Here is a 10,357-nt window from a genome sequence, read left to right on the forward strand (position 1 = left end):
TACTCCTTGGAAGGAAAGTTACGACCAACCTAGATAGCATATTGAAAGGCAGAGATATTACTTTGCCAACAAAGGTCCGTCTAGTCAAGGCTATGGTTTTTCCAGTGGTCATGTATGGATGTGAGTTGGACTGTGTAGAAAGCTGAGCGTCAAAGAATTGATGCTTTTGAACTGTGGTGTTGGAGAAGACTCTTGAGAGTCCCTTGGACTGCAAGGAGATCCAACCAGTCCATCCTAAAGGAGATCAGTCCTGGGTGTTTTTGGAAGGACTGATGCTAAAGCTGAAACTCCAGTACTTTGGCCACCTCATACGAAGATTTGACTCATTGGAAAGGACTCTGATGCTGGGAGGGATTAGGGGCAGGAGGAGAAGGGGACGACAGAGGATAAGATGGCTGGATGGCATCATGGACTCGATGGACATGAGTCTGAGTGAACTCCGGGAATTGGTGATGGACAGGGAGGCCTGGCGTGCTGTGATTCATAGGGTCGCAAAGAGCTGGACAAGACTGAGCAACTGAACTGAACTGAACTGAGGAAGAGTTACTCTGCATGTATTTGTAGCTTTGTTGAGGCCGTGAAAGGAACAGATCTGAAATATTTCTGTATGGCATGCTTATATTTCAACTTCTTGATTCTCATCCCAGTTTTGTTATAATTCATGGACTTATGAAGATATCAGTTACATTATGGGATGGCGGGAAAAAACAACTCTAGGTATTTCAAGCAGAAAGGTCCTTTATATAGGGAATTAACAGCTTACAAACTTATTCCAAGTGCTGGAACAGTAGTCAGGGACTACCTCTAGACCATGGTTCAGGATTGTGATATTGTTGCAATCTAGAGGTCAGAAAGCTGTTTTTGTGGCTGGCACCCCTACTTGCTGTCATATCTAGGAGGCTTATGCGCCTCATTAAACTTCAGGGTCTCTATCACTAGAAACACTTAAGTCTGTCTGACCTTACATGCTGAAAGCAGATGGGTAACCTTTGCTTTCCTTTCTTCTTCCATATCTTACTAGAGAACTTCTCATTGGTAGAACTTTTTTTTTACATTCAAACATGAACTGCAAAGAGACTGGAAAGTATAAGTTCTAGATGTTAACCTATTTCAAACAGAAAGACAGACTGAAATGAGGGAGGTCCTGGTAACTAAGACAAGGATATAGGTCTCTTTGATACCTCTGTCCCAACACACATGCTCCTTTTCTGTTCCAGTATAACTATATTGTAACTTTGTTAAGGAAAAATATATAGTCTTTATATTGTTATGGTAATGTGGATGCTATTCACGATTAATACATGTAGTATATTTTTACTATTTTCTCCTCCCCCTCACCTCCATACTTTACTGCTATTTTGCTTTATTTGCTTGATTTTCTGTATATTTATTATTGATTCAACTCCAAACTCTTTTCATTTGTTTCAATCTCTTCTCAAATTACTCTTTCTTGAACAAATTACTCCTGAAGTTTTCTTAATGCTCTCAACTTTGCATGGCTATTATCTATGTCTGGTGTATAGCTGTTATCCTGTGATTTTTCTCACCATGACCATGGTTATTCTTTTCACCTCTTTCATACTTTACTCCCACACGTTGATGGAGCACATTCTCAGCTAGCTTTCTGAGAAAGAATGTAGATACAAGGCGAGGTGGTTTTATTTTTTGAATTGTATTTATTTCTGTGTATATAAAGAAAAACTTTGTAGAACATTGCTAATACATATTTTTCCTATGTTTCAAGAGCAGAGAGAAGGAAATGGCAACCCACTCCAGTGTTCTTGCCTGGAGAATCCCAGGGACGGGGGAGCCTGGTGGGCTGCCGTCTCTGGGGTCGCACAGAGTCGGACACGACTGACGTGACTTAGCAGTAGTAGCAGCAGCAGCATTTTAGCCTATGAGAACCAAGATTGCAGATTGTACTATATGCTCTCAGCCTTTAAGTGTGGCTTGGCATTCTGCCATTTATTTTGATTTTTGGCAAGCAGTTTTGACCAAGTTGGTGACAGGAGATGTGTAAGTGATAATGCTGGATTATAAAAAAATAAAGAAATAATATCACATTAGATATTAACAAGCAGTTATATTGGTGACTCCTTGTGCCTTGATGGAAAGGGTGAGGAACCAGGATAAAGATCAACAGACTTAGTATTTTTAAACATCTCTTGGTATTGTGAAGGGTAGTATATGCATCACTGTGATTTGCAGGTAACAAAATAATGTAGTTGTGCCGAAATTTCAGGAAATTTGAAGAAAATGAAGGATCACTGCCAGAATGTGATGCTGGGACTGCATCTCCAGGGGAATTATGGGATGTTGATACTATAGAACTCTGATGCAGTTACTCTTTTCCAGGGACATATTTTCTGTCCTATTTGGAGTATGTAATTAATTTAATTTTCATTTCTTTTTATGCTTTTCCCCTACTCAGTCCCTTACTGGGCATATGTTAGAACATCTTATTAATATTTTATCTTCCACGTTGCTTGACTTCTTTTTCATATTTTTAAAGTATTATTCTATGCAGCATTCTGAGGAATATCTTCCTTTCTGCCTGCAAATCTTTAATTCTGTGCTCAACTGTTTTATAGTTTTTACTTCATCTATAGAGTTTCAACTTGAATTAACATTTCTTATTTCTGAATAATTTCTACTTGATTCATTTTTATATCTATCTATGCTTCTTTAGAAACTGATTGCTTTTACTTAATGGGTTGTATTGATTTCTCTATGTGGCAATTTGAAAATTATACTTGTTGTGAAGATTGATTTCAGGTTGCCTATTTTCTCTAGTTCAAGTCTGAATCTCCACCTCTCTCTTTCGTATGCCTGTACTGCTTTTCTTTATGTTAAATTCTTTCATATATGTTATAGTTTTTCTTGTGGCTGTGAGCATATTTTCGAAAGAAACTATCTTGTAAAGAAATGTAGTTCGTGACCTAACTTTTTTTTTTTTTCTTTAAAATTTCTGGCTGGACTGTATAGTCTCAGATTGCTAACCAGTTTACATTAATTGATTGGCTTAAGTACAAGTTTGTATTCCTTGCCCCACCATGGTAAAGACTTTGGGTTTTGATCTTAGGTAGTTCACTTTTCTACCTAATTTGGTGGGTGCCTTGTGTCTGGCTCAGATATTGAGCAAGTGGTTGGAAAAAGAGGAAAGGGTGTGTCACTCACCTAGAGCAGACATCTTGGAGTGCAGTCAAGTGGGCCTTAGGAAGCTTTGCTATGAACAAAGATAGTGGAGGTGATGGAATTCCAGTTGAGCTATTTAAAATCCTAAAAGATGATGCTGTTAAAGTGCTGCACTTAATATACCAGCAAATTTGGAAAACTCAGCAGTGTCCACAGGATTGGAAAAGGTCAGTTTTCATTCCAATCCCAAAGAAAGGCAATGCCAAAGAATGTTCATAGTACCGTACAATTGCACTCATTTCACGTGGTAGCAAGGTTAGGCTCAAAATCCTTCAAGCTAGGCTTCAGCAGTACGTGAGCCAAGAAATTCCAGATGTGCAAGCTGAATTTAGAAAAGGTGAAGGAGCCAGAGATCAAATTGCCAGCATCTGCTGGATCATAGAAAAAGCAAAGGAATTCCAAAAAGAAATCTACTTTGGCTTCCCTTGTGGCTCAGCTGGTAAAGAAGCTGCCTGGCAATGCGGGACACCTGGGTTGGGAAGATTCCCTGGAGAAGGAAATGGAAACCCACTCCGGTGTTCTTGTCTGGGAAATCCCATGGACAGAGGAGCCTGGTGGGCTGTAGTACATGGGGTTGCAAAAGAGTCAGACACAACTTAGCAACTAAACAAGTCATTGTCACTATTTCTGCTTATGATTCTTCTATATCACCATCTTTGTTAATTAAGAGAGAATTACTGTGCACATACAAAGAACTATCACTGTTCTACAAATGAGAAATATCTCCATCAGTGAAAATACATATCTTGTAAGATAAAATTAGGAAATGTTTCAGATTCATGTAGCTTTGACTCCAACAAATGATAAACTTGGTTACTTACATCACATGTCTGTAGCAGTAACTAACTAGGATATTGCTTCAGGGTGCAGCAGCTGGCCTCTGGTGAGGAGAATGTTTGCTAAAGGTGACAGAGTGTACCTATTCAGCATATGCACTAGGTCATTGGTAAAGTAAGGTCTTAGCTTCAGGAAGTTATTAAGTATAAGGTCAGGGAAAAATTCCAAAGCATTTTAATAAAGTACATATTTCTCAGCAGATTATATTTTCTGTTCAGTTCCTATATGATAAGATAAAACTTTTAGGCTTTTCGCTAAATGACGTGCAATATAGAATCCACGTAAGGTGTGTATGTATGATATATTCGTGAACCATGTGCAATATTTGTTACATAATATGTTTGTGGATACATGTATCAGGCATGAAACTGATAAAAGTTTGATATGTTCTATTATAAAATGAAGTACTCATTGCTAGTTCTGTGAAAGTAAATGATAGTGTATATACTCTTTTATATTATAATATGTATTTTAAGCTATTATGGAAAATTACAAACATACAAGAGTAGAGAAATGGAATAATGAGCCCCTATGTACTCATAACCCAGCTTCAACATGATTATAATATAAATCAACACATCCTAGCCATGCAGCTTCTTAAAAGAAAGAAAATTCTTTTAAAATGAAAGAGTATTTTCTTATGGAAAATGTCTTAAAAGTTATAGCATATGTTGTTTAATTTAGTACTGTGAAACACTGTGCAGTTGTTTTACTAAATATTAATTTTGTAAGTATTAATAATATTTTAAACTCAGTCATTTTGCCATCTTGATATGTTTTAAAAAATAACTTTCCTGAAACAGATTTTTAGGGAACATATACTTCTAAATCTTAGGAAACTCTTTATGGTATGGTGAACAAAAGAGCTAGTACCATCCTTACATATAATTTGTAGTTGACATCTTATTTTAGATGCAGGAAGAATAAAATCATTGAAGGAAATTTCTCTATATAGTTGGCTTCTTATATTTTTCCGTTTCATATAGTATTTTATTCTACGTCAGTTATAGATTATCTACTTTAGGATCATAGTCTTATTACATATTTTTTATTAACAGAAACATTTATTAAGAATGACTCTTAAGAAATTAAATGAGCTTTGGTAGGTCCTCAGATTAATGAAACTGATGGCTGTGACTTTCTTAATATTGGATAAGGAGTTAGAACTGTAAGCCTAACATTTGCTTTACTTTCTTCAAAGTTTTTGTTTCTAGTAATTGTATTTTACAACCTAGTTACCTTTAACATTACTGTTTAAAAAGTGAAATACATAGCTTTCATGTTGCATACTGTTCACTGGGAATGATTAAGTGCTATAGTTTTAGCAAATTGCATAGATAAACTTTATACTAATTATATGCATGAATTGTTATTTAGTATTTAAAATATAAACTAACACAACATTGTAAATCAACTATGTTAACAAAAAAAGGAAAAAAATTCATACTAAAAGTGTTCAAAAGCATAACTGCTATCATTAGAATATATTGATGTTATTTGTTAGTGTCCCTATTACTGCTTATAATTTAACTGTATAAACTATAGAGAATTATTAAGCAATTTTGGGGGGATAAAATCTGTTAGTAAAGCATTATGATATGTGATGAATTAAGAACTTATAGTTTTTACTTTATTTTAGAAGGACGTTTTCTGACAGCTGTTCTTTTATTTGTCATACCAGTTGTCATTACAGATCGATTTAACTTGCTCTAATACTTTTTTACCTTTGATGTGCCAAGAACTTCAGTTGGTTGTATGGAAATGTAAGCCTTTGTGTGAAGGAGTGTGTCATTGCATCAGAACTTGGCAATCACATGAATCTTAAGAAAACATGCTGTTTGTTCCCTAGAGAAGCTATTCTATAAAATGACTTTGTTTTTATATTCTGTGCTAGATTAAATGATTTAGTTTGGTTTGGCCTGGGGCAAAACATTTCAGGTTATTTTAGAAAATCCTGTATCTGATTAACCTTCTGAAAATAATAACCAGTTTTCAAGTTTTTCTTTTTAAAATTTTATCAGTAGGCTGTGCAATACAGGATTCATAGTCAAAGTGTCATTTGTAACTGACAGTGAAAGCTGTTGCAGTGTTCAGGTATATTTATTTGTTTGGCTATGTCCGGTCTTAGTTGCATGAAAACCATATATTTGAAACATTAAATATTTATTTCCTTTTAATTTGACACCCTCCATGATATCAAATGATGTAAGTAATTAGTCTTTTTTTGATAGTAATTTCTGTTATAAACTCTTAAATATTAGAATCCTGAACACTATGACTGTTATAAATAGTCCTTAATTGAACAAAGAAATGTGATTTAAAAAAAAAAAAAAGCTTAATTCTCAGGAAATTCATCCATTTAAATTTTTCTATACTAAAATATATTTCTACCATATATTAGTTAAATTAGAACTTTTCACTCTGCATAAACCAAGCAAGCAAACAGCCATGACAAAGTATAATTATAAAAGTTAATTAGTCTAATTATTTGTTCAGAGTTTCAAGGGAGTCATAAAGCTTTCTTTCAGTTCATTTTGAATCTCTTTGATGTAATGTGACTTCTTTCAGAGTTTCTTGTAAAATGCCAAGGTTATTAATAAATATTTTGTTATTAAGTTAAAAAAGAATACATGCACATAGTAAAAAGAAAAAATCAGATTATACAGGTAGGTAGGTATGAAACAGAAATACTTCTCTTCCTCATTTTCTCAGTCTCTCTACCTCAACTCTTAGGCCCTTTCTTCAGAGTAACTGCTGATAATAGATTGCTGTGATTGCTGTGTGTATCCTATTCAAGCATGTATGCATATACGAGTGTAATTTTACAGTTTTTTCTGTCTTTAATTTATCCATGTTCTGTACCTATATTGTTTTAGCTAAAAATTTATTTGGGGTAGGAAATTTATTTGCCTTATCTATTTATTTTATATTTAATCCCTAAAACGGTTGACCGACAAATAATATATAGGTGCATAACAGATGCTTGTTGAGAAAATCTGCACATCTTCTGTCCACCTGTCTGATCATCGAGTACATACTGAAATACTTACTTACTCTATGCCAAACACCCTTCTAAGGATACAGATGAAAGACAAAAACAAGGGCTGTGCCTGAATGTAACTTCCATATACCTCCTTGGCGGATATATATCATAAACAATGATGGCTTCATGAAAGTAGTAGCACAGGTAATGTGATGAGAGAGGAGTTTCTGCTTTAGATAGGATGGCCAGGCAAAACCTTTTGAAGAGATGAATTTTGAGCAAGGCCTAAATGATGGGAAAAAATGGTTTAGCAATCTAGAGAAGAGAAGTATAAAAGTTCTGAGGCAAGAACAAGCTTAGTGAGTTCAAGGAACAGGAAGAAGTTCAGAATGACTAGAGCATAAGTACTGTCTCATACCAAATAAATATTGCTTCAAGGTGTATCTTTTGTACATAAAAATATGTTCTACATATTTTTAAAAGACTTGTAGTAGACTGAGGGATCAAATAGTATATGCATTTAAAATCTTGATAGCTATGGCATCTGGCTACTTTTATCCTTTCTCCCTTTCCCTAAACCTTTTCTTAATTACCCAGGCTGTGGGAAACTTGGATTATCTGGAGCTGGTAGGGAGTGGGCTGTGATGTGAGATAGTCAGTGAAAGGAATTCTTTTTTGTGAGAGAACGTGAATATTTGAGAGACTTTTGTCTAGTAAGATGGAAATCCATCAGTAGAACATATGCATATATTGTATGTGTTGAGTTACCTGATATAATATTTGGCTTTCAGAAATACACTGCTCTTCTTCAGCCACTTAATGAAACCATCCCAGTGCAGAAATTATCAACATTTCTCAATCTAGAAAATCCAAAATTTGGCATTGTTATAGTTGCATATAATTTAAGTTATAGTTAGAAATGATACTTAGCTTTATACTCTGGATTCAAATTACACAAATCTGTGATTAAACTAAGGAAACATTATGAAAAAGCAAAGCCGTTAAACGAAGTCAGCTGAACACCTTTGCCATGTGTGGTTTTTGTGGAAGAAAGTAGACGGATATCTCCTATTTAAAATACGTTTTAAAAAATCCTGGGTGTTGTTTCTTTGGGGTGTGAAGTCCCATCTTTAAATGCCTTTCTATCCAAAAAGCATTGCTTCATTTTGAAGGATAAATGTCAGAATTACTCATTCTTTTTTAGGCAGATTAGAAATTTTAGACTGGTCAAAGAACAAATTTTGTTTCATCAAGTGTTTTACTGCTGAGTAAACAAGGAGAGTCAAGTCCCATTTCAGAGCATGGAGATGTTTGTTTAATTTTTTTCAGTCTCCATTTTTTGATAGCATGAAAGTAGGAAATATAGGCAGATACATTCAAATTCCAGTGTAGTTAGAGGTGGTATGTGGTTTCCTTAACTATAATTTGTTTTTTCTTTTTTCACTTATTCCAAGACTTAAAAACAACTTGGAGGAATGAGGTTAGGCCTCTGTGATGGAGAAGATGTCATTTTAACACATGCTGATATGATATGTTCTGTTACAGTGAAGATTTTATTTTTCTTTTTTATGCGGGTAATTTTTTCCCACATCACTTAAAGATGAACTTCAGTTAGGTTTTGCTTTGTTGCTCGAACCTGGTAACATTAGTAATATTAAAGCATTTAACATATTTTGTCTGTGACATAATGATTTAGCACTTTGATTAAGTAGCCTAGTTTATGTATCTACTCTGAAATCATCCCACTAATTTTAACATGAAGATATAATTTCTGATTTAAACAAGTTCTTGATATCCATCTTTAAGGTGAGTGTGAGGAAAGGAATCAGAATCTTATTAGTCTTATCCTTTGTCCTAAAATGAATAGATGTGTAAAATATGTTGCATGTTTACAGAAATCTTCTATTCATTACAATATGTAGATCTATAAGTTGTAATTATTTGAATCATTAGAACATCTAATTTTTGCTTGACAATATGCAAATGTGCCATTAAATCTGTTTTTTAAGATTTTTCCAGTTTAATGTCTGAATCCAAATTCATAAAGAGTTGGAAAAATGAGATGTCTGAGCTATAGGATTCACAGGGATTTCATATGAAGCCTATTTAATCAGGATAACACTGTTATTAATATTCATAATGTCAGCTGGAACACAAATGACAGACTATGGGGCCTAAAAATTTTACTTGGTGAATTTATTAAAAGTAGCTTAAAAAATTAATGAAATTGAAGTAAAGTTGGTGAATATGAAAATCTTGTGTTAGCAGAAAAAAAATCTCTATTAGAACTTTCTTTAAGACCATTTTGCATTGATGTCTTTTGACAGATTTCATTGGTACTTAAAGAAGAAAGATGCATGAATGGTCATTTAAGAGGATTTAAACACATTGGCACATTAATTTTTACATGAATAATAAGTACTTTCCAAAAGCAATTAACTTACAGTGTACAAGATATGAATTGAAAAATAAGACTGTGACATCAAGGGCAAAGCAAATGTGCTGTACATTTTAAACTTAGTGGCAGGGCTTTTTTATATTTTGTTTTTTTTTTATAGCTTGCATAGGCTGTGACTTAGAATATAGTTATTTTACTGCATTTGAAAACATAGTAGAAAGGAATAATGTTCCCTCCCTGACTAAAAAAATTGGTACTGTTAAGCATTATCCCCTGCAAGTATGTATTGCATTTATTGGAGAATTAATTAACCACTTGTTATACCATTGTTTATATTTGAGAATATGTTCAATTTTGCAGAAAGTTAAAGAGATGATTCTGAATAGGCTTAGTGATAGAAATACATATGTGTAACAGTCTTACTGATTATATCATAACTTAAATATATAATAAATACATTTCTAAAAGTCTAGTATAAGAAATTTAGTTGATACACATCAGGTAGTATTCAAGTAAATTTGTTCTGAATGTTAGCCTAAAAAAGTAAAAAGTTGGGAATGGCTTATGTAAAACTGGGGTGTTTTATTTTGTGTACTGCCTGCTATTCTTTATGTTTTAAAATGTGCTTGTAATGATATACCAGTGCTGTAGGTCTTTTTCTTGTTGTTGTTATTGGAGTTCATTAAAAACATTTAGTTTTAGACCATTTTGTATAGTCACAGTAATACTGAGTGTTTTGTTTTATATCCATCAGAGATTATTTTTCTTATCCATTTTAGTACTTATAAAAACATAGCTTAAATCTCTAGCAGTCTAGTTAGGGTTTACCAGTGAGAGAATATAGGTGTTGGTCTGACAGTCCAAGAGGGAACTAGAAGTTTCACTTGCAACCAGTGTCCTATCTGAATGATTTACTTTCATTAGATTATAGGAATTGCCTGGTA

At 33.8% G+C, this 10,357-nt stretch overlaps 1 protein-coding gene across 3 annotated transcripts in view; it reads left to right on the forward strand.

Moving 5' to 3' along the window:
* Positions 1–10,357, forward strand: part of MIPOL1 (mirror-image polydactyly 1) — a 333,558-nt gene that overhangs the window by 74,077 nt on the left and 249,124 nt on the right. The gene's annotated exons all lie outside the window — the stretch shown is intronic.

This window comes from Bison bison, unplaced genomic scaffold (genome assembly GCF_000754665.1).
Source record: "Bison bison bison isolate TAMUID 2011002044 unplaced genomic scaffold, Bison_UMD1.0 scf7180017864041, whole genome shotgun sequence".
In the NCBI taxonomy this organism is placed as follows: domain Eukaryota; kingdom Metazoa; phylum Chordata; class Mammalia; order Artiodactyla; family Bovidae; genus Bison; species Bison bison.